General features: G+C 41.8%; 1 long non-coding RNA gene across 10 annotated transcripts in view; it reads right to left on the minus strand.

The window, feature by feature from the left end:
* The window catches only part of LOC110402498, a 267,102-nt gene that overhangs the window by 15,644 nt on the left and 227,724 nt on the right, over positions 1 to 23,734 (minus strand). For 8 of the 10 annotated variants that reach the window (XR_002441134.1, XR_002441135.1, XR_002441136.1 and 5 more), the window contains 8 exons: positions 22,798 to 22,903; positions 17,157 to 19,571; positions 14,031 to 14,203; positions 12,503 to 12,724; positions 10,336 to 10,486; positions 5,168 to 5,344; positions 1,304 to 1,371; positions 123 to 257 (listed from right to left, as the gene is read on the minus strand). This is a non-coding gene — a long non-coding RNA (uncharacterized LOC110402498). Of the gene's footprint in view, positions 1 to 122; positions 258 to 1,303; positions 1,372 to 5,167; positions 5,345 to 10,335; positions 10,487 to 12,502; positions 12,725 to 14,013; positions 14,204 to 17,156; positions 19,572 to 22,797; positions 22,904 to 23,734 lie in introns of all 10 variants that reach the window. The other 2 variants (XR_002441132.1, XR_002441130.1) reach the window with 2 other exon arrangements.

Genomic DNA, 23,734 nt, shown 5'->3' on the forward strand with positions numbered 1-23,734 from the left:
CCTGCACTGAAATGTTCAAGCACACATGTTTTTGCACAATATTCACTGCTTCAAACTGCTTTTGAACTACTTCCCCCCCCCACCCTTCTTAATACGAATTTTATCCTGTTTTTAAATCTTACCCAATTTCAACATGGCTGACTTCATTCCACACAACAAAGTGTGGGAGCAGCGGTCTCGGTTCCCCTGGATAAACAGTGGGCTCTGTGCTGCTTGTCTTTGACCACCTCGGCTGTGATCTCTGCTGCTAGGAAGTCCTGCCAGGCAAGACATAAATCTTTAGTTAATGAAAGGGGTACATTATCAGCTTCTCAGCTGTTTCTTTTCTAAACGGTTAACTGATGTTTAAGAAAAATATTCAACATGGTTATTTTAAAAATAAATTAAAAAAACAAAACAAAAACACCAGAACATTTTCTCTCACACATTAAACACTATGGGCAAATCAGAGAGAGCAGAGATCAGCCCTCAAGGCAGGTCTCAGCTCAGTCTAGAAAAGTAGCGCACATTTGGATTTCTGAAGAGGCAGAGACTACAATAACACTGTGCCTTTTGGAATGAGTATGCCAGATTAGCTCCTGAAACAACTGGGTGCAGCTTTGCTGGGTTAATGAGGCTACTTCCTCCGGAGCACATTCAGTCCTAACATGGATACATGGGTATGAAGAACTGGGATCAGCCAACAGCCACACTACTGTTGTTCCCAGATCTACTCCATTTTCAGCTGAACTTGATGCTCCCTTCCTGATGCCCAAAAAGGACTGTGGAAGCAAGTCTGATATGAGTATGATGGAAATGATGGATTCATTGTCCCACTCTAAAGTGTCAGCATCACCCACATCTCCCCACAAATAAACAACTAATCCATAATTACTTTCTCCCCTACAACCATTCCCCCCATCACACGGGGATCTCAGCCTTGTGCAGATACCTGTGGTAACCTGATACGGTTACCTGTGTCTGCTTGGCCTTGCACTATCCCCCTCCCTGAAACATTCTCAGTGCTCATGCCCAGCTTTCTGTGAAGTATCACAGATCTCCCCCTTTAACACCAGTGAAATTCCTCACACCACCTCCAAACACATCAGTTTCTCCCCCTGCGATCTGCCATCCTGCAGTCAGGGGCACCTCAGGCCAGGGCCAGGCAGAGGCTCCATCACCTGCCTGCAGCCCTGGTAGTTCCCCTCTGCAGCCTCCTACTGCTGCTACAGAAGAGGAAGTTATGTTATTGTGCTGGGACTAAACAACAATAGCTACAGTAAGTAAAAAATAAAAATAATGCTTTTATGGTTGAATGTCATACCTTTTCTCATGCTGATTAGTTGACAATCGTTTACGGAATGACTGAAGTGGCAGAAGAGGATGCATCATCTGGTCATGCATAAAGGCAAAACATTCAGTAAAATGAGAGCTTGAACGTGTCACAAAGATGACACTTAAAGACCAGCGTGAGAAACTGGAGGCCACTGCTGGAAGCTGCTGTGGTACCTGATGGGTTCAGATATGTTGAAACAGAACTTGGAGTCAGAAAATTACAGCTCACAAGAAATCCCTTTGAGTGAGGAGAAATAGAAAACTAAACCCACAATGTTTGTAGGAGCTGTAGATAAGATTATATGTATTAGATTTAGAGAGGTCCTCAGAGGAAAATAAAAAGATCTCACTGTAAAAACATCGGCTACAATAACAAAGAAAATAGACTTGCAAGTGCATAATTTTTTTATATGCAATTTTGGAAAACCAGACTATGTCTCTGTGATTCATTGTATTTTTGTTGTGGAAGATTTTAACCCATTTGTATGGTTTTAGGATTAATAAACATTATCCGAGTCAAGTGTAAAGCAAGCAGCACCTCATTCAGCACATTCACTGCAATTTCCAGCGTATTTAACATTTTCTACTGGGATCATGGCTATAGCAATGATTAGAAAACAATATGGCAGGAAACTGTCGATGCTAAACGTTTGAGTTACGTATCACAGATTGTCTCAAATTCTCTGACTTTTTAGATTTACTCTTTTCAAAGTTTTCCTGAAGTTTTTTGCACATTTTCTGCAAGATGTATACGACAAAGGCAGAAGAGTCATGGAGGACTCTTGCCCTCTGTTACTGTTTAAATGCTGATGCTTAAGGTTTAGATTTGCAGAGAGCAAATCTTTCTACATCAAAACTAAGGTGTTGCATGTTTATTTACAGACCAAGCTCCAGTAGTAATGTGTATTTGTCATGGAAACTGATTTGAATTTAATTCTAAGCCCTGTTTTGCACCAGGAAAATGTGAGTTTCATTTTACTCGTCTCTGTTTTCAATTAAAATTTGACAAAAGAAATAACTACATTACCTATTTGATTTGCCAGAACTTTATCCCAGCACCACCTGTTGAGCCCTCGGCACTCGAATCCTGACATATAGCAGAGAACAAAATTATGCAGTTGGCACACTAACTAGTGAGGATGCCAACAAAAGCATAATATAGCCTTTGTACTCAAAAGTACAACAAAATATATATTAAGCTACCAACTGCAAAAGTTTAAGAAAACCACATTTAATTACACATGAACGTGTCTTTCCAACAAATAACTCAGTAGAAACGGCATGGAAGTTAGAAGAACTATGATTTGCACTGGTAAATACTGCAAGCTTAAAATAAATCAAGTTCCACAAAACCTTAGTAGACTTACATTAGAGATGGCAAGAGGATAGCCAGCTAGTTTATGCACATAGATGGGTTCAACACTATCAGCTTCTCAGTTTAAATGAAATGCCCCACGTTCATTTCTGGTGGGGCAGCTGACCAACAGAACAGAAGGACTCTCAGCACTAATCCCAGTCAAATCCGTTCTATTGCCAGTGACTGGGACCAATGTAGCAAGGATCAGCTGCGTTTCCAAAGCATACTTCTTAAAGCACCTCTCTGCCACAAAAGTCCTCACAGTTGCTTTCCTAGCACTGGAGCTCTTCTGACCCAAGGTCTGCAGAAAAGAGGGGGCAGACCTTGCAGGGGGAGAGGATGGGTCAGTAGGGATGAGGCAAAGCTGCCTCTCCAGGTCTGCAGAGGTCTCTAAAAGTCCCCTCTTGTCATGGGGCTAACAGACACACAGCTCCTGCAGGAACGGGCTCTTAAGCAGGACATGAGATGATGGGCTCAGTTGTCCAGAGCTTGGACGTTCCTGGGATCTTTCACAGACAACTAGGAAGGGCTTTATTTCCCCAGAGTTTGCCCAGAAACATGAGTAAAATCACTACAGCCTTCACAAGGGAGTGTTTTCAAATGCTGACGATACTCACAATTTACAGACTTTTGCCATCCTCAAAAGCCTAAGAACGAATTCAGTCTGGAAAAACAACTGTTGCATTGCTAATTCAAAGAGACTGTTGGCCATAAAAATGACTTTGGATGGAAATGAGGAGTATGTTCCAAGGTAGGAGAAAAACTAAGAATGAGATCTTACTCTTGCTCACCCCCAAATCCACAACTCCCCTCAAACAGATCCGAGGACATGAGGCAGGAAGAGCTAGTGAAACTACAGGGAAGGGAAAAGCAGTTTGGGAAGTATAAAATAGGTTAACTGCCAGTTTTCCAGTCTTGTAACAACACTCCTGTTGCATTTGCGCAGAGCTGAGCACAGAGGTTCTGATGTCAGCTAAGGCTTTTGTTGATGTTACAGCAGGAAGCATAAAGGAAAGACCACTAGAACTCTGTACAAGGACCCCAAATGCTTTAAGTTAAACGAAATACCTAGAAAATCTTTGATAGTAGAGTAGTTTAGAATGAAAAAAAGAAACCCCAACTACCTAGTTTTGTAAAAAAGCAAACAAACCAGCTGTGAATCACAGAGTAACCAAACGATTTTACTTACTGGGATAACTTTTGCACTCTTAAGTTGTTCAGCTGATTATGCAGAATCACAGGGGTTAGAAGGGACCTCTGGAGATCATCAAGTCCAAATCCCTGCCAAAGCAGGTTCCCCCTACAGCAGGCTGCACAGGAAAGGATCCAGGCAGGTTTTGAATATCGCCAGAGCAGGAGACTCCACAGCCTCTCTAGGCACTGTTCCAGAGCCATGTAACTCTGCAAGTAAATAACTTTTTCCTCACATTTGTATGGCACTTCCTCTGCTTCAGTTTGTGCCCACTGCTCTTTGTTCTGCTGCTGGGCACCACAGAATAGAGCCAGGCCCCATCCACTTCACTCCTGCCCATTACATATTTATAAGCACTGACAAGATCCAACCCCCCCGACTCTTCTCCAGACTGAACAGTCCCAGGCCTCTCAGCCTTTCCTCATAATGAAGACTCTCCAGGCCCCTGATCATCTTTGTGGCCCTCTGCTGGACTCTCTCTAGAACTTCCCTGTATTTATTGAACTGAGGAGCCCAGAACTGCCCACAGCACTCTAGATGTGGTCTCACCAGGGTGGAGTAGAGGGGGAGGATCACCTTCCTCGACCTGCTGGCCATCGTCTTTTATAATGTGCCCCAGGATACCATTGGCCTTCACGACCACAGAGTCACACTGCTGACTCATGGTCAACCTGTTGTCCACCAGGACACCCAAGTCCTCTGCAGAGGTCTTTTCCACCAGGTCAGCCCCCAACCTGTAGTGATGCGTGCGGTTATTCCTCCCCAGCTGTAGGAGTCATGCTGTCCATTCATTCATCCAATTTACTGATGTAGATGTGCAACAAGACTGGACCCAGTACTGATCCCAGGGGAACACCAACTAGACTGTGCACCGCTGATCACAACACTCTGAGCTGTGCCATCAGCCAGTTCTCAATTCACCTCACTGTCCACTCATCTATTTCACAATTCCTAAGCTTACCTACGAGGATGTTATGGGAGACAGTGCCAAAAGCCTTGCTGAAGTCAAGGTAGGTAACGTCCACTGCTCTCTGCTCATCCATCCGACCGCTCACGACATCACCAAAGATTTTACTGGAATAACTTTTGCACTCTAAGCTAGTTAGATGATTAATATCAGTGTAGACTCATACAAGCCTAAATGTACCTCCTACCACCAGACACAATGTTCTTATATACAATTTTTGAACAGTATATATGCAATCAAGAAAGTTCAGTGAATGAACTCTGAAAGTGGAACATTTCAAATTGTATCCAGAAAAACTGAAAATATTTTTGCATATGAATTAGTTTCTTACCAGTACCTTGCAGTAACCAGCATTCAGCAGAGGCTGCAGAATCTCCACGTTTGAGGGTTCAGCTTGACTGGCCACAGCCTTGAGCAATCCGATGTAGTGAGATCTGCTTTCAGCAGGGTTTGGATTAAGGTGACATCGAGAAGTCCTGTCCAGCCTGAATTATTCTGTGATTCTAAAACTGACCTGAAAAAATTAGAAATGTTTTCCTTGAAGATGCTATTACATTAAAATTTATGAAATTCATCTTCATTTCTTATTTATATAAAGGCTGGAATGATGTATTTGCTATTTATAATTGTTCATAGATAATACATCTGTAACAACTATATGTAAAAACATTTATTATAATTTATTTACCTTTGGTTTAAGGTTTGAATTAAATAGAAAAAGTAAATGTACTAATCCATGAGTGGTCATACTAAAGCATACTGGGTGCCTACGGTATAAACCCCATTAGCCAAGGAGAGATGTTTAGCTAAAACTCTAAAATGGTGGTTTGAAACATACACCAGTATCCTTAATTCTTCTATGCCGTAAATGTAAAATGACAATTGCTAGTGAGAAAAACTTCCCTGCGAAGTTGTAAGAGCAACTGTTAAGAACACTTGCTAAGAGACGGACCACATTTATGAAAGCCAAATCTAGTTGATCTCACCTTCTCAATTCCAAATATCCTTTGTGGTAACTGCATTTCATTTAGAAAAATAAGCCTAAAGGAAGTACACACATGGCAGGTAGTTCGGCATCAGCCACTTTCGCGTTTCTCAGATGTCTAGCAGCCAAAAAAATGTTCCAGAATTTAATTCTTTTCAGATAGCTGAGTCCTTGTAAGCTTTACTCTTGATGAAGACTATAGATGAAATATCTGGATGGTGTTCCAAATAATGCATTAAATGTCTCCAACAATAGAATCCATCATCTTCTCCTAATTTCTCCCTTGTTCAAAGTAATTACAAATTTTGAAATCACACCGTGGACCTCTGATGATGTTTTCTATAAACTAGTAAGACAATTCATTCCAGGAAAGTACTACGTTGTTTTCTGCCTACTGCGGTATCTCCAACAGACCCATTCTTTGGCTGCCTTTCAAGTAGCCTCACATAGACACTAAAAAGATAAGAAAATTCTGGAACTCTTTCTTGTCTGCCAGAGGTGCAAGGAAGCTGCAGACAGATCAGCAGCCTGAGAGCTCTACGAGTGGCTTTTTCTCCCTCCGCTGCGCTCTAGGGAATATAATGAACCCATACAGACTGTTTGAGGTTAGTATTTCAGGTTCAAATCGAAATTTTTGCATGTGAAACAGCCATAAAAGGTAGATTACAGAGAGCCCTGCAAAAGGCAGCACCTTTTGAGAAAATCTTTGGAGTCTGCTGTAAGTAACCCAAATGCCTCAGATATATTCAGCTTTACTGTCATTCAGCAGGTTATTGCTGTTAGTCCCTTGTATTGTTATGGAAGGTAGAATTTACTATTGAACTTAATGCCATTAAAACCATTTTGAAGAATTAATAATTCTGGAACTAAGTATCCGTGGTTCTTACCTCAACTTACTCTGAAGCACTGCTCCAAATGGTTGCCCCTGTTTTGCATCACATTTCTCATATTGAGTATTCTGATAGCATACACGTATCTAGTTGAAAACAGTGACCCTGGGGATCCTTTCACTTTAAGCCTAGGTTTACCTGTCACTGAAGGGAACTGAGCTCAGTTGTCTTCAAATGACTAATCCACAATCCATGCCTCCTGAAGGGATAAGTAAATCGAAAGAGAGTCTCACAAATTCACAGAAAGATCTTGGTATCACACCAGTAGATCTGACAGCACTCCAAAATTTGGCCTCTGTCTTGACAAAGAGGAATCACAACCAATTTCGGTGTAGCTCCCCACCAGGAGATAGTTCTCAAAGTGCTATCAAGCAGTCTGTGCCTTCCTCATCTTGTGGCAACTAGTCATCGACCCCTCTGCCAGCTTCCACCAACAGTGAGATAATAGCACACGTCAAATAATAGATGTGGGAGAAAGAGAGCAAGGTGTGCTTTCACACTTCACCATTTACTTCCCTGCACCTCCTTTTTACATCATCATTCATGGAGATACTTCTGTAGAAGTGGTCTCAGGGCAGGGCACAGACAAGCATTTTTATAAAAAATCCTACCACCTATTAAAGGTCTACACTGAGAATACTACTCACTATTGCATTCTACAGAGTTTTTGCTGGAACTCATCCTGTTCTGCTTCCTGCCCATCATAATCACATCATCTCTCCTGCAACCAGAGCCTTTCACAGTTCTGGAAACTGGCCGAGATTCACCCAGTAATGTGCACCCAAAAGAAAGTGATTTCCTGCCTTCCAAAACCGTTGCATTCAGAAGAATTTAATTTCACTGTCATCCTTGGAGCTGGCAGGAGGAGTCACTAGTTTGCTGACGTCCCGAAGGCTGCTAGTGAGGAGCACGCTGCGTAAGGGGCACTAGCAAGGGTGATGATTTCATCCGGCAGCCCCTAGCGCTGGCTGTTTGCATTGGCCGTTGCCCATTTCGGCAGCTACATGGACTAGTCAACTTCAGTAGCGGTCATGAAATTATTACCTGAAATTGTCTTCCAAGAGTTGCCCTGATTTATGATTGTCTTGAACACATTCTAGCACATTTCACCCATTTCAAGGGATACCCAATACACAAAGGAGTTTTTTTCCCTTCCTTCTTATGGCTGTAAAAACAAAACCACAACACTTGTTGCCAAACTTGCTCAAACTTTGCATAATTTGGTTGGACAGATGTGGCGGGAAACTATATCCAGTCTTCTGAGTACTGGCCTGGCCCATGCACCTCCTTACAGCTCAGCAGTGCTCCTATCAGCTTTTAATGCAGATGCTAGGGATTCCTGCTCTGCTTTTCTCAGATGACACTAGGCTTTTCTATTACCTGTACAAAACACTCTTTTTCAACGCAGCCACCACCACTGGCGTTGCGCTGTCACCAGCGACGACCATCAGCCTGCACGCTGCGCTCATCACAATCTGCACCCGTCACAACCTGCACCAGCGGAGCTGACCCGCTGCCACCACTGCTGAAACGCACACCCACCGCCTCGCTGCACGCACATCCACCGTCTCCATAAACTTGCCGCAATCACCGATGAATGTCAGAGGGTGCTATTTTTTCCACACAACTCCCCGGCACACAGAGACCCCGGGGCGGGAAGGGATTCCCCCCGCCCGCAGAGGAGCACGCAGCACGAGCCGCCCGGCAGCACCGCCCCCGTTAGCGGCCCCCCCGCTTCCCCCGCCCTGCCGGCCCCCCGCGCGCCCAGCAGAGGGCGCTGCCGCCCGCCCCTGGGAGCGGCGTCTGCAGCTGCGGCGCGGGTTGCGTGTTCCACGAGGCCGGGCGCGGCGCAGCAGTAATCCAGCAAGGGAAAAACATCTATTCCCGCCGGGCTCCCGTCCCTGCTGTCGGGACGCGGTGGCACACCTGCGTTATTTCTCCGCTCTGAGGTGCCTCAGCACGGACCAGACCAACCGGTTGGTTTCTCCTTTCCGTGCGCACAACTAAACGAAATCTGACGGCTGATGGCTGCTCTCCTCTGGATGGCGGTAACTGCTGCTTACACGCCCCCGACCCGCGGCTGCCATCCCACAGCGAGGGGTTTCCTCCCCTTTGTCAGAGCGTTGTCCAAAAGAAACATTTCACTTCGTCCGTTCCGTGTTGTTTTTTTTAAACCTAAACTTGAAAGCTGAGTACGCTTTCACATAAGGATCCTGTTTAATGTAGAAATCACATTGCACGAGCTCTACATATGGAAACAGACCAGGAGTGGGAGGGAAGGAATTGGTGCTGGATATTGCTACCATTCGTATCTGATAGCGCATTCCACAGCAAAGCACATTGCTGCTGAAATGCAGTCCCTCAGCATTAGACAGCAAAGCAGCACCATGGCACCGAAGCGCCCTGCCCGACAGCGTGCCAGGACATCAGCCGCTTCAAGTGCTCTCCTGTAGCAAACACATACACTTAAGGTAATTTCCAAACACCCACAGAGCAGCCACGTAAGTTGGTTTAAACAAGAGAGACCGGAGGGAAGCTAAGCCCTGCTCCCCAGCATCTCATCAGACAAAGCTGTGCTCAGACGCAGGGCCGGGCCCAGGGCTGCTGCCCTGCTGTACCGCTGGGAGCGCGCGGCTCAGAGCAGCAGCACCTGGAGACAGGCCTGCGCTCACACGGCTGAGCCCAGGGAGGAGGCAGCGGACCCTACGCGGGCGTTCAGCTCTGAGACCATCCGCAGAGGTGCCTGTGGGGCCTGGGAGCGATCTGTGAGAGCTGGGTGTTTTTCTGCCCCGAGCAGGGCATTAGTGTCTCCTCTGAATACCTTATCTGTTTTCTAAAGGAGAAAAAGCTTAGTTCCTGGGAATGAGAAAAACATTTCTGACCACATCTGTTTCAATGGAAATAAAAAAAAATGCAAATTGTCTTAAGTTTATGTTAATTTTTCTAGAACCAAGGTGCTATTTACATTTCCCCCCCAAACTGCCAGTGCTCAGAAAAGCCATTTATGATTCTGTTCTGTATCAACTCCTGTTGTCCTGATCTTCAGTAACACAGTAAGGTTTTGTCCATTCAGCTCTTTTTCACTCATCTCAATGAGGGAAGCAGAACAACCCAGTCCCCTAAGGCTTCCACCTGAGAACTGGAAGTCCTCCCTGGTGGCAGGAACGTCACCTCAGCCCTTGAAGCAATGTGCTTCATCAAGGCACACTGTCTCCTGTGATTCTTCAACATACATGGGTGCCAATTTACTATTGTTCTGGAAAAGAGCGGCACCTCCTGCTGCCATGAATCCAGCTCCGCAGGGTGGAAGGGAGCAGAGAATCAGTGGCATACCAGCTTGACCTTCTCCTACTTTATGGCCCAGGTAACTTGCTCTGGAAGCACAACACAGGTGCCCAAGAGGCTTTAAAATCTGAAAAATATCACTGGGAGATAAACTGTCAGTTACTCCTAGCTACTGCCTTGCCTTCTTTTTTTTTTTTTTTTTGGAATACCAAAAAACCTGAAAAACAATAATGCAACTAAGAAGGTGATATCACAGCTTGCCACAAAGCTCAGCTTTCAGCCTTTAAGGAGATCAGTATAGGTAAATAAATCATTTCTTACAGCGGTTTTAGTACAGGTGCGTACCTTTGAGATTTCCTGATCTGCTGTGAAATTTCCTCTGAAGACTTTATTATAAAGTTCTGGTCCTGGCACCGGTTTGTCAGCAGATGACAAAGCACTGTGACGCGCCTTCCCAAAAGGTTCCTCCATGGCCTGTTACTATTCATGCTGACTTCTGGGCTCAGAAAAGGCAAAGAAGGAAAAAAGAAGGTAAGAGAAAATACATCTAGATCGGTATGTATTTTCTTTCCTGTCCTATCAAACACAGGCCCCTCTCCCGCCTCCATACATTAGTTTGCCTCATTTCACTGTGGTATCAGATAAAAAAAAATGAGAGGCATGATGCAAAATATTAAATGGGTTAAATGGTTAACCGTGGATTTATTTTTACTGGATAATTTTCTAGGCATAAGCTTTGTCCAGAGAGTGGGAAGGAGGTTTCTACCATATAAAGCATGGCTGGGCTACCACATCCCTCAGCTTGCTCAATCTGCCACATGAGTAATTTGAGCAGCATTCTGTACAGTCTCATTTCGAAAAAGGTGTGACTCCAGACAATGTCTGTACCCATTTCCTAGATGACTGTATGGACGGATGGCATAATACAGGCATGTCCAACATGCGGCCCGGCCCCTGCCCTCTCAAGTAGTTATTGTGCTCTTGGTATCAGTTGTAGTTTCCATGGAAATAAATAGGAAGCATTACTTTCAGAGTGACCTTTGTGCACGTGGCCCAAGACAACTGCTGTTCACTCTGTGCGGCCCAGGCAAGCCAAAAGGTTGGACAAGTCTACCATGACATGATAGAAATAAAAAACATGCAGCAATATTTAAGTTTTAAGATTGTATTCTCTCCCTGACACACGAAAATGGAGACCTTTGGGAAACAAAATGCTTTCCTGCGTGGTGCAGGGTGCTGCCGTGACAGCCAAGATCAGGAGGAAAGAAGGCTGCAGAACAGCTCAGGCTGAGGTCCAAAGCCAAGACGTTTCAGGTTCACTGTGAGGACAGAAGAGCACTGTGCACTTGAATATCTATCTGCTGGCACTAGGACTGCACTCAGCCAGTTAGAACGATGGGTTATAACTGAGCTCAGTCTGAAAAGAGACCTCAAACAGATTAAAAATTCCTCTTCGTGACAAACTTCTAAATTAAGTGAGATTATCTGGAAGATTGGTATCTTTCTGGATCCCAAATCACTCTTTAAATTACAATTTATAAGATACGGTCATTTTGCGTTATAATTTAGAAGAATACATATTTGATTTTTACTGGCAGACCTTATGTCAGAAGTCACAGAACTGCCAATAGTTTATCAGGAAAAATGCTGACTCTTAACTCTTAAAATAAAGAAAAGTAACTAAAACATCTAATGGGGACAGCAGTCCTGACTTCCAGACTGGAGATGTTTGGCACCCCTAGGAACTCAAATTTGACTGCAAGACGGCTCGTTCTCTGTGCAAGAAATGGGATATTTCTCTGAAATGTCTCCTGCTACTTCCCCAAACTAATTAGCAAGAGCAGAGCCCAGAGCCTTACAACAAGGCCTCAGCTTTCCTGCTTTCTCATGCAAATGTAGTGGCAGTGGAGCCTTACAGCATAGCCCTCTGTGATGGGATAACACTGAACGTACTTTCTGCTAAGTGATGCATGCTTTCATGAGCTTCTCTGCAATGTTATACGAAGGGGGAATACAAGTTCAGTTCATTGCTGCTACTACTACTTTCAGATTTGCTTCACCTGAGCAATGTCCTGTTGCCTTGTCTTTATGTACAGCATCAACATGCTGAGCCAACCTGCAGGAAATCAGAGAAAATAAGTCCCTCTGTGTGGGATATACACTTGTTTTTAAAAGAGCTATTGTATAAGAAACCTCAAACCCTATAGGTTGTTGGAGTTTCCTGAGGCTGACTTGTCACTGTTGATAATGCATTAATCACAATACATCAGCATGCCACAGAAAGAGATTTTCCAGGGTTAGCTATGCCCTTTGTGTAGCACTATGCAAGAATGACTAAGGCATAAAAGGGCACACACTGTGGTGAGGCGCTCAGAGTGAGGAGTGCAAGGGCAGAGAAGACACACAGAAAATGACCACCTTCTGCAAGCCTCGAAGAAGTTAGCAACAAAGGAAGTACAAAGGGGAAAGCAATCAGGCATGTGGAGAGAACACGCGTGGATGCAAAAATCACCTGTAAACAGGGCTGGCTGCTGGGAGAACCCTGAGGAATCCAGAAGAAAGGATCTGTTTTTCATGGGATGGCTGCAGAGATCTGGTTAGTCCAAAGTCCATGGACTCTCTCCTGCTGAAGCTGCTGGATCTGAAGAATGTACTGCAGAACAATCTGAACAGTATCTCGCATGTTGAAACTCAGTTTCACACAATCAAACCACAGCAGTTCAATGGTCAAGGGCTATAAGCAGAAAGAAAGGACAGAGTAAGTGTGGAGGAAGTATATATCCTGTGGTAGAAGGGCAAGTTGTATTTAAACTGATTTGCAAACTGGTTTCTTCATAAGGCCCTCAAAGCCCCCTCCTCCTCAGGTGGGTGCCCGTATGAGAATGTTTTGGATAGCACCTGGATGGTCAAGGTCTTGTGCAGCCATTTCAGAGGCCAAAAATTGCCAAGGTGTACAGGTCTTGGCTAAGGGGAGGGCCAACTCTTTGCTTCAGTAACTATTCAGTGGAAGGGTGTAGGGGCTGTTATAGCAATCTAATGTCATCTACCAGCTGCCTTTTAAGAAGTATCAGAGACCTAATCTGCATTCTACAAAGCAGCTACAAAAAAGGACCAGCAATGCTAAATAACAGATCAACAAGCCATTAATATATTTAGCACAGACTCTTCTTAGATTTATTCCAAGATAAAAGGGTTTTTTGGTCATTCCTTGTTGGCAGTACAGAACATAAAATGCCATTTTGCATGAGTTAAAGAAATAAATAAACCCTTTTGACCGATGGAAATTGCTTGCTTCAAGCAAACTATTAAGATATACATAATATGAATTTACAACATTTTTTTTTTTTTAATCAAAGGTAAAAAAAAAGTCTTTGATTTCACATCCTTAAATAGCATCAAGACAAACTGTCTAGTGGCTAATGAACAAAAATAATAATACATATGCCTTGTGTATGAACTCCTACTGAAACTTTGGAGCAGTCATACTGCCTGGGAAGAGACAACTGCAGATGAATATTATGCCCGGGACTTGTCCATGCTTTACTTCTGGTCTGGCCTATTTTCCCGCGTTCTTATCCTCGGAATCTAGATAACATAGCTCATCGAACACCCGAAAGGTGTTCCAAGGAGTGCACATCTGTGCACGCAAAACAAAGCAGCTCAAAGCCTGCTAACTTGCTCACATCAACGGAACAGACATAAAAAGGAAAAAAAAAAAAAACCACACCAATTTACAACCTATTCCTTCCTTTTCTCATCTGCTTGTCATTGTGTGATGGGCCCGAATAGCAGGAGGTGACAGGGCATGGCTTTCAAGCTTTAAAACCTAGCCCTAGACAGGCTGCTTCCAACGGGTAGCTGAAATGAAAAGAGAGTGGGGCTCTTTTCATATTGATAAATCAAGCCTAATCGTGAGGAATCCTGAAAGTGTGTGAAGTTCTGATAAGAGATTTCTCGCACATACTACACCAGCTGGTTGCTACACCAGCCCTCTAAATGAGATGTTTTTCCTAGAAACAGTACCCAGACGATAAGCTCACATCTACTGAATGAGCGCTTTGCCGTCAGTGGAGATGCTGTTACAGGAATGCAGGCTTGAGGCCGGGTGTGCAGACCAGAAGGAGAGCCAGGTCCCCAAGTTTCTACATGCTCAGATGCTGGGGGAGCTGAGGATCTTTTAACAGCCTTCAGTTCTGTGCATCCAAGAGTTACTCTTCATGAGAAAGAAAATGTATTTAATAAGTTAGTTGGGGAGACAACAGAAATAACTGTTAATAATTAAACACAAGCCTGTGAGAAGTGCCCTTTCCAGATGCTCTTTTCTTAGTACATGTATTTGTAATTAAGTTTTAACAAGGTTTCCTCGGCTCTAAAAGGACTTTGCATAAAAGCTTTTGTGAAAATGCAGAGGAAAGCGCTCCTGATCTAGAAAAGAGAAAAAGGATGATGAATATAGATTCTTTTGCTAGAATGTGACTGAGTTTGCAATTTCTTGGATTAAACAGGGACAGACTTTGAAAGACTCCAAAGATCTGAGAGTACGAGAGACTTCAATCATTCAGTTTTTCATCACTGGCAATATTAAAATCCCCAGATAAGATTATTCTTTGTCTCGTACTCATATAAATAAGGACTAATTCTACTTAAGAAATGCAGAAGTTTGATTTAGAGGGAATTATTCCTGACCACTGAAAGGGGTAACAGAATATATCTCACAATGAAAATTGAAGCCAAGCCATTATCTGCCCTGCCCAGAGAACAGTAACATACACTGCAATCCCTGTCTGTGCACCTCATCTGAAAGAAATCTGATGATTTTTCCTGAAGCTATTCTGGGATAATTATATCTTTGTCCATTATAAATTCACATATATTTTTATAAGCAAAGCAAGGGTCCCACTGGCACCATTACAAATAATCTTATAAGAGTTTTCCAAAGGTAAGTCTTGCTCAACTTCAACAGGGAGTTAGCTAAACACTCTACAGAAATTTTATTTTTCCTCATAAGCAACAATAGATCCCTGTAAATGTAAAGCAAGTCATACACAATCAAATATGCTGGCATAGGAGCAGTCATGCTCCCACTCCTATAAAAAGTAAATAAATGGTGCCAATAAAGACATGCCAACATGCAAGAATAAACCTTTTGTTTTGAAACATACATAACTAAAACACATTTTATAAGCTTTTTAAAATTCATTAAGACTCAGGCCCTGGCTTCTTGGAAAGCATTCTCAGTTACTGACTCTCCAGAAGTCTCTTTGGGGTGAATTCTGCATTTTCACGCACAGAGACCACAGAGCAAGCTCAATTCACTTGTATCTGGGCCCTATTCTTACTTGGTTGTCACTGAGAATAGAAATAAATTTGTCTGTCCTTTCCATACAATCCTATCCACTGTATCTGCAAACAGGGAAGAGCTATTTTTCCATCTACATCCTGTGCTTTTTCCCTGTTTTGGGCTCACTCCAGAGGTGCAGGGAACCTCTGCAAGTCTCCTGAACTACTGCACACTGACTGGTTTGTATAGAGAACGTAACGGTTGATACATTTGCAATTATCGGCCAGGCAAATGAGTATTCTTTTACCTGAAAACATTGAAGTGTTTCACTGCAATAGAAAGCTGTCATAAGAAATTCATATGGCATCTGTTACAATGGAAATGTCATAAGGATTAATGCATAGGAACATCACCATAGCCCAGCTCTCTCTCCCACTGCAGTCAGCCACAACCATTTCAAAGAGGAGGCGGGCAGTAAGCAGGTTATGGGTGAAAGAATGACCAACAGTATTTGGATCCACATACAAATTTTCCCAGAGAGCACTGGAGTTCAGATTTCAGCACAGCGTGTTTGTAACACTAAGAGAAGTGCAGTCATACACAGAGGGTATCTCCTAACTTAAATGCTCATGCACAAAGATTTTCTGCGCTTAATAGCTGGGCAAACTTTGCAAGGTAATTAAAGGCATGTGGAGCCCTCCTTTGCAGCACAGTGAATATACATGTAATATATCCCAGTCCTTACAGGTCACCGAAATGTCCCAGACTGCAGTGGTGCTTACAGTTGGGCTTGCTTTAGGAGATAACTATGTCACAAAAGCAGCCCTGCCCTTTTCTGGAGAGTTTTTCAAACTGGCAAATCTGGGGCAAAATATGTGTGAGACAGACAAAGACCAACATTGTGACTTGTAAGTGATGGCACAGGACAGAAAGGTGCTTCTGCACCTTAACTTTAACTGAAATAAATGGAAGTTTAAGCTGTCACTCTTACAGTTAGACTCTGATAGATGGTTCTTCCAAGCTGCCCGTTTATACCAAATCTCAATATACCAGGATTTAATTCTGGAACTGATTCATAAATCATACAAAAGAATTGCATCAGCATCAGTCAAATTTGTATCTTTTCTTTAGTGTCAGAAGTGCGTAAGCTACATAAGACCTAGATGGATTTGCCAAACCATCTGAAGGATACTGATTAACAGAAAAAGGTGAGTGCCAGCTTTGTTAGACTGGACCCTACCTCGTGACTTACGTAACAGTTTTGGAAAATAAAAAAAACTCATGAGCTTCCTTCAGTTTTCGGCAATCTGCATCACTTTGGAATATTCACGTAAAATAGACGTATTTTAATTTTTAACAGAAACATTTAATTCTCATTCACAGTTTGCTGTGAACAAAAACTTCAAGAAATTATAAAAGGAAGTGAGGAGCGCATAAGATTCTTGCTACATCTGCTAGGGAGCAGAAAGATATCTCAGAATCCCAGAAGCCTGGGGAGGGGAACGGGAATACTGGAGAAAGGGGCTGTATCCCACGGGCTGCGGGGCAGAAGCGCTTCATCCAGCAAAGCTCAGGGCACCTTGTAACAACATAGGAAATGAAGCATGGACTGTACCTTCCTAGTGGAAGATCTCAGAGAACTCCACTGAGTATTTTCCTTCTGAAAGACTTTTTTCAGGTTGCATAGTCAAGGAGAATGATCTAAGCTAATATCTCTCCGTACCACTAACTGAGTATAACATGTTCCTTAACCTGCAGTGCATTAACAGTATCTGGTATCCAGCTGACATGAGGCAACTCATATTTCTAAGATGACAGAAGCCCGTGTTGTGAGATTCCATATTACAAGACTTCAGACTGTATAATAATTACAGTACTCTCTTACCTAGATTCCAGGACTCCCTTCATGGTTTTAGTGAAAGTATTTCTGTCGCTGGTACTAATTCATGGTAGGTTCACTGGAGCTGTGAAATTTCTTGTTGCTCTATTTAGCAAAGACAGATCTTAGATATTTTAATAAACAGGAATATACAATTGCTGTATTGATAAGAGATACGAGGATTTATTCTAGGTTTTGCAGGGTGGCTGTATATAATGGTCTCTGACACATGGAGCTGTGAAAGCAGTGACTGTTGGGCTCCAGAGCGTTCTTTTTTTCCTGGGTATTCTTTGCACCGCTGACATGTGATAATGTGTTGTTTTATGTTAATCCACCTTGTCAGCTCATCTGAAATAATCTAGCCCGACTGCTTTTGACCGTTATCAATTCACAAACCTTTAAATATTTTCCAGTGAGATTACGAACTCTCTGCACTCTGAATTTAAGCTAATTTGTAATAGCCTTGCTTTCCTTTGTTACTTTTGAGGGATTTCTTGGAAATGGTCCCTTGCAGCGGTTGCAGGCCGGGGGTTGAAAACCTACTGTAATTTATGGCCAAACTCACAGCTAGAGTAACTTGGCATAATTCCACCAATTTCAAAGGAAAAATCCCTTGATAGTATCAGTTAGAATAATGCCTAGTTTATTGAACATTAGCTGGGGAACTTCCCCTGGTTTTAGTCCTCCTCTGTAGCTTTCGCTGTGAATAAGACTGAGCTCCATTTCAATGTAATTATATCTCCTTTGGGAAATATTCATTCCTTACGACCCAGATCAGAACACATTGAAAAGCCCAAGAGGAATCTTAAAAAATTTTACACGGGAAAACTTATCAGTAAATTCTTCAAGTTTTATTTTATGCTTGTTCTCAGGTATATCCTAGATGTTAATTTTTTTGGATGACTTCAGTCAGCTAGCACCTTTATCTTAGCAGTGGTGCAGTGTAACCTATGTACAACTCCTGTACAGGCTACATAGTTTATAATATGAATTTTAGTTGGATTTTAAAATCAAGTAGTTCTACAGTTAGGGACTTGAGCATTGTATCATTGTCTCTGAACAGAGTTACACCGATTTACACCAGATGATTGTGTGGCCAATTAATTTAAGATGCTTGAGGTTCCCCATAAATGCCAAGGATGTAATACCGCTGCTGCTTCTGAAATTGAAGAGCTCAGATAGGAAGGTGGATATAAAGAAAAGTAACAATTAGGTCTGAAATGTTAATAATTGGATATCTTTTCTGAAGATAGTTAAAAGTATTTACATTTTAAAAGACAAGAAAATCTCCAAAAAATTAGAGAAAAATGGAAAGCTGTCTTTTATGCTGTTACTGCCTAGCTCACTTTGCAGCTCCATCACATGACAACGAATAACTAAAGAAAACTATTATTATGCAAACCACTCTAGCACAAAAGGGCATTACATATCTGGTACAAAAGGGGATTTCTTTAAAAAGCACAGCACATTCAGTGTTTAGGGTTTGCAGTTGAAATTCACGGCCTTGCTTGCCAATATTATCATGCAGCTGGGCATTATTCTACTGCTTTACTCTGAAGGGGAAAAAATCACAATAAACATATTAAAATGGGTTCATCTTAAACTGCTGTGTTCTCTTATGTTGCAACATCAGTTTTTTAACGATTTTTGTCATCTCTTCTCTAGCACAAAGGTCACAATAAGCACTAGCCATACAGACTTCAACTGCACACAGAAGTGGTCAAAAGGCACATCTTTTGATTTAAAAATTATCAGCAGAAAACAGTGGTAGGCATTATTTCAGTGCTGAAAACTGAGACATTTGATAGGATTGACAAAATACTTTTTCTCTTATTTAACAGCCATGAAACAGAAGTCTGTCTTTCTGTAGAGAAAGCTTCTGACAATCTGTTATATTGGTGCTATAAGTAAAATAAGTGTTTAGTATTTTAATTATTTTTTTTAATCTTTCCAGAAATTCTCTCCTATTTGAATAAAAGCAAAATCAGTTCACACAAAATATTCCTGGTAAGTAAGAGATTAAATGTAGTCTCTTAGAAGGCATCATCTTTATGACATGAGTATTCAAACATGAATTTGGATGAGTACATAGCATGTCTTTACGGGGTTAGTTGCTTCCTGCTTCTTCTGTGTGCAGTCTTAATCTTCTGACTTGTTTAAAACACCTTACTAAGTGACTTTTCGGATATTCTTTTTAAAGAATCAGTATCAAGCCACACAGTACAAGTCAAACAGTTTCAGAGTAACAGCTTAAACTTTTTTCATTTGCTTACGTCTTCTGCCTCTCTCTGGCTGTTAGATACACGGCTCTCTGGGCATCTTCAGCCACATTTGCGAGTCCTCATTTCTGCTTTTGCGTTCTGTTTGTCCCAGAGTTGTCTGACCGTTGCCATCAGAGGGCTGAATGACATGTACTCTGTGCTGAAAAACAAAGGAATGGCACGGAATGAACATTTTTGTTGGAAAAAAAGTAATTAAAAAAAAAGCTGTGGAATTGTTCCTTGGCATGGATTAGTAGAGAGGGCAGTCTCAGACACTGAACACACTGTGCCGTCCAAACATTAAATGCAGACTAGCTCTGGGTGTACAGTGAAGTCAGCAATAGGAAAGAGAGCTTCAGCAAGCAGCATAGCAATGAACGTGCAATTTGAACAAATGTTCATTTCCTTTACATCAAACTGAAAGAACAAGAGATGCTACAAAATGTTGTCCCAGTCTTGCTTGCTTATATATAGCTGTAATTTGTCATGGTTGTTCATTTAATTACAAAGGAATGAATTCCTACTTTATTATTTCAAATTGTTAATAACTGTCAGGTATCAGCTATGTTAGGAAAAGTAGTGGTGAAAAAAACCACTGATCTCAAGAAGATGATCAGAGGTCTGGAGCACCTCTCTTATGAAGAAAGCTATGAAGAAAAGCTGAGGCAGCTGGGCTTGTTTAGCTTGGAGAAAAGAAGAGACAATGATCACTGTTGAGACAGATGCTAGCATTTTTTGTAAAACTTTGTTTCTTATTTTTATACTTATCATCAACCATTTAAATTTACTACATGTGATATAGCTTTCTGCTTTTCTTTCTTCTCACCTTTTCCTTCTGTGCAAATTATTAGAAAATACAGTTTCAAGCTTGTGTGTTAAACATAGATCAAAAATAGATATGCACATTTTGTGGTCATCAGTGTGTGTGGTACTTATGCTCTTTACATCACTGCAGCCAGATTAATCAAAATTCCTGCTTTCAGAAACTTAAGAAAGCAATGCTATGTGATCAGTAGTGCAGTTCTGTAGGTAATGTAATATTTCTTAAAATACTGTGCACAGCAACAGGACACCATGGCATAGCTCTTTTAAAAGAGGCAGGTCTTACTTATTATCTTCATTTTAAGGATGGAAAGATTTATTCACAGAAGCTTAAAGAAGTTCAAGGTATAAAGCAGATCCTTGCATTGCCAAACCTACTCTTCCACCATGTGGAAAGTTTGCACAGTTCCAGTGATTTTGATGACTAACTAGTGCGTATAGTGAGAGCTTGTGACATTGGCAGTGCTGTGCAGAGCCTCCTACTAGAGCAACTGGATAGTGCTCATATGCGTTCCTGTATTGATGATGCTTTTCTCATGCTTCCATTTAAGTATGACAAATTTTTTCTACTCAGCAGCTTTTTTAATATAAATTATCAATGTTTCTGGAATCACCAGGAAAACAATACAAAATGAAGAAAATGCACTAAGTAAGACACAGTAATTACTGACTGTGATTAATTAGTAATTATAAGCCCACTCTCACAGTCTCAACTATTAGTGAGTAATTTACTTGCATGAATTCAATAAAAGAAGGCCAATTTCAAAATACCTTCATTGGTATTATTTAATTTGGCAAATGAGCTGGTTGGGTGTCGTTGATTCCAAAAAGTTCTTAAACAAAGAAGGGACATAGTAGGATCCTGTTCGTTAGGCTGATGAAGAATCAGAAGCCTAGCAAACAACCTGTAGCAAATACACAAAATAATTAGTCCTTATTGTCTGCGTTTTGCTTTCAGGCTCTCAGTGAGGCTGTGATTTATCTGGCTGTAGCGGGGGAGCATTTAGTGCTATGATTTCAAGCATTCTTCAGTTCTAATGCCAGGAAGTGTGTCAGACCCTAACAGCAGGCTTGACCGCTTGCAAAACCCTAAAGGGATGGCTTTTTAAGGAATTAAGTCACAGAGACTCGATGTCGTTAGAGTCCTGGATATTCCTGGTAGAAGTTAAGTGTGCTCCTTGTGCTACACTTGAAGACTCACACTTCTGTCTCAGGTAACCTTATTGTGAAGCCATGTGCTCTTACTGCTTCCCTTTAAGCTGGATTAGCGTGATTTTTTTTCTTTTGTCTTAAAACAGTTTTTAAAGTATTTCTCCAGATTATCTAGCCTGTGTTGTTAAGATTTCTTGCTTGTTTTCTGTTAATCATTGCAAAGTCTGCTGAAACATGACAGCTTGTTCTTGCAAAATAGAATTTGTAATTACTCTTCCATGGAATAAAATTGTCCGTAAGCTTAAAACCAGGACATGAGTGAATTACGTAGTACTTCCTTCAGTTAACCCTTCAGCACGGCTTCAGAACAAGGTTTTAAAATAGCACTATCTAAAAAAATAACATTATGAATCACTACTTCTTAGAAGACCTTTTGAGGTTCTTCCATTTCCTGTTTGTAAATCCTTAGTCTTTGCATTAAAATTTTCTCAGACAGGAAAACAATAACAATTGATTTACATGGACAAAAGCGGCTTTTCTCAGTTTTCAGACCAGCTTCCTCTGAGATCTCATTGACCTCCAAAGTTCAACTTCTTCCAAGAAAGTTTTCTTTGGGATTAATGGCCTTCAGAGTCAAATCATTGTTGAGTGCTATAGCCATTACCAGTGCTATAGCTAAGGCTGTATCAGCATTTCCACATAAACTCTTACTTTCAGAGATTGATAGCTTGCCTACAAAAATATAGTTTTCTGCTGAAACTTGGCAAAAAAAAGCTCAGTCTGGGAGTGATTTTACTTTTTATTTTGGGAAATCTGCACAGCTCCGTGGGTGTTTTTAGACTGAAATTCTGAACGAGATCATGTCTTGCTACATCCATTTGGTGCCTTGGAGAATTCCCAGCCTGACTTTCTAAGATCTACTTCTGAAAAATTATGGAAGGGCAACGAAAAAGGTTTAAGAATGGTTATTCCCGATGCTAAAGATTCCCAAATTGGACCTACTCATTATTCTCTAGAAGACATTTCAATCACTTGAAAATTCTAAGATGTGTTTGAAGATTGTAGCCAGACAAACATGCGAGCACAACAAAGTGCTCAGCAATAAACCAAGAGTTCTGAATGTTTCTGTTGCATCCTCATGCAGAGTAATTGAGCAGCATGCTGATACTTCTGCAGTCATAACCTCTGATAGACTGGGAGATGAGAACCCTGATGGTTACACAGAAGAGGCCCAAGAAGTGAGGAGTTTGGGGAAACTGTGGCCTCCTGTCTCTGCAGGACCTATGACAGTGCCCTGATACACCAGGAGGGCAGCAAGGCAAAGCGGAGGAGGCAGGCACCTTCCTCAAGCACCATGAAAGTAAATCTGCACAAAAATTAGAGCCTCTTACAGCAAGACAAGAAGTACTTACACACTCTGCTCTACACATGCCATTTCAGAAGAGATTTGGAGGCACCATCTGGAGAGAAGGATGACACAGATGCCACGGAGTTTCCAGTTTCCTTTGTAGGTAATTCCTGCAAAGAATGATTTGGTCCTGAGTCATTGCCACTGGGGATGAAAATACGAAGTGACACAACACACAAACATGTTCAAGGCTACAGATTTAATTGCTTCAAAGAAAAACACACTCAGCTAAGATGATGACCCAGTGCAATACAATGGTTCCCATGACTACTCACTCGTTCATTCCACAACAGAAATCTGAGCAAACCAGAGACAATGCCGTGTGTCCCCAAATGCCCCCCAAATTGGTCACCAAAACTAAAAATGCCTATCCAATCTTTCCTCACAAATACGGGATTTTTCTAATGTCTGCACCCAGCCACAGGATCACTGTTTCACTTAGCCGATATAAATCATATATTTTCTTGTCAATCACATGCCACATGAAGGAAAAGGCCAAATCACCCCTGGAGCATCTTCTCATTTCAGAAATGTCAGTGACTACCTCAATTGCTCCGATAATCCAGACATATCAGCCTTAAATTCATTCTTTTCTGTTTTCAAGCTGAAATATTTTGCCTCCCTAAAACAGCAAGGCACCATCTTTGAAAACAAGGCACTTGTAACCATACCAGAAACAACAGTGCTGCATCTCAGTAGGAAGTACTAACCTTCTTATCTTTGGGAATGATCCATTCAAATTTGATCCAGAAATCTTTTTTTTTTTTTTTTTTTTTTTTGGGGGGGGGGGGTGCTGCTCATTATAACTAGATCAATACAGTCCAAACTCAGAAACTTCTTTTGAAGCCATGATGGCAGGGAAACCTCACAGATGGGATTAGAAGGAAGATAATGAGGTAGCTTTGCAGATGTCTAAAGAAGCTCTTCCCAAATGCATGGCA

This window comes from Numida meleagris, chromosome 7 (assembly GCF_002078875.1).
Source record: "Numida meleagris isolate 19003 breed g44 Domestic line chromosome 7, NumMel1.0, whole genome shotgun sequence".
In the NCBI taxonomy this organism is placed as follows: Eukaryota; Metazoa; Chordata; class Aves; order Galliformes; family Numididae; genus Numida; species Numida meleagris.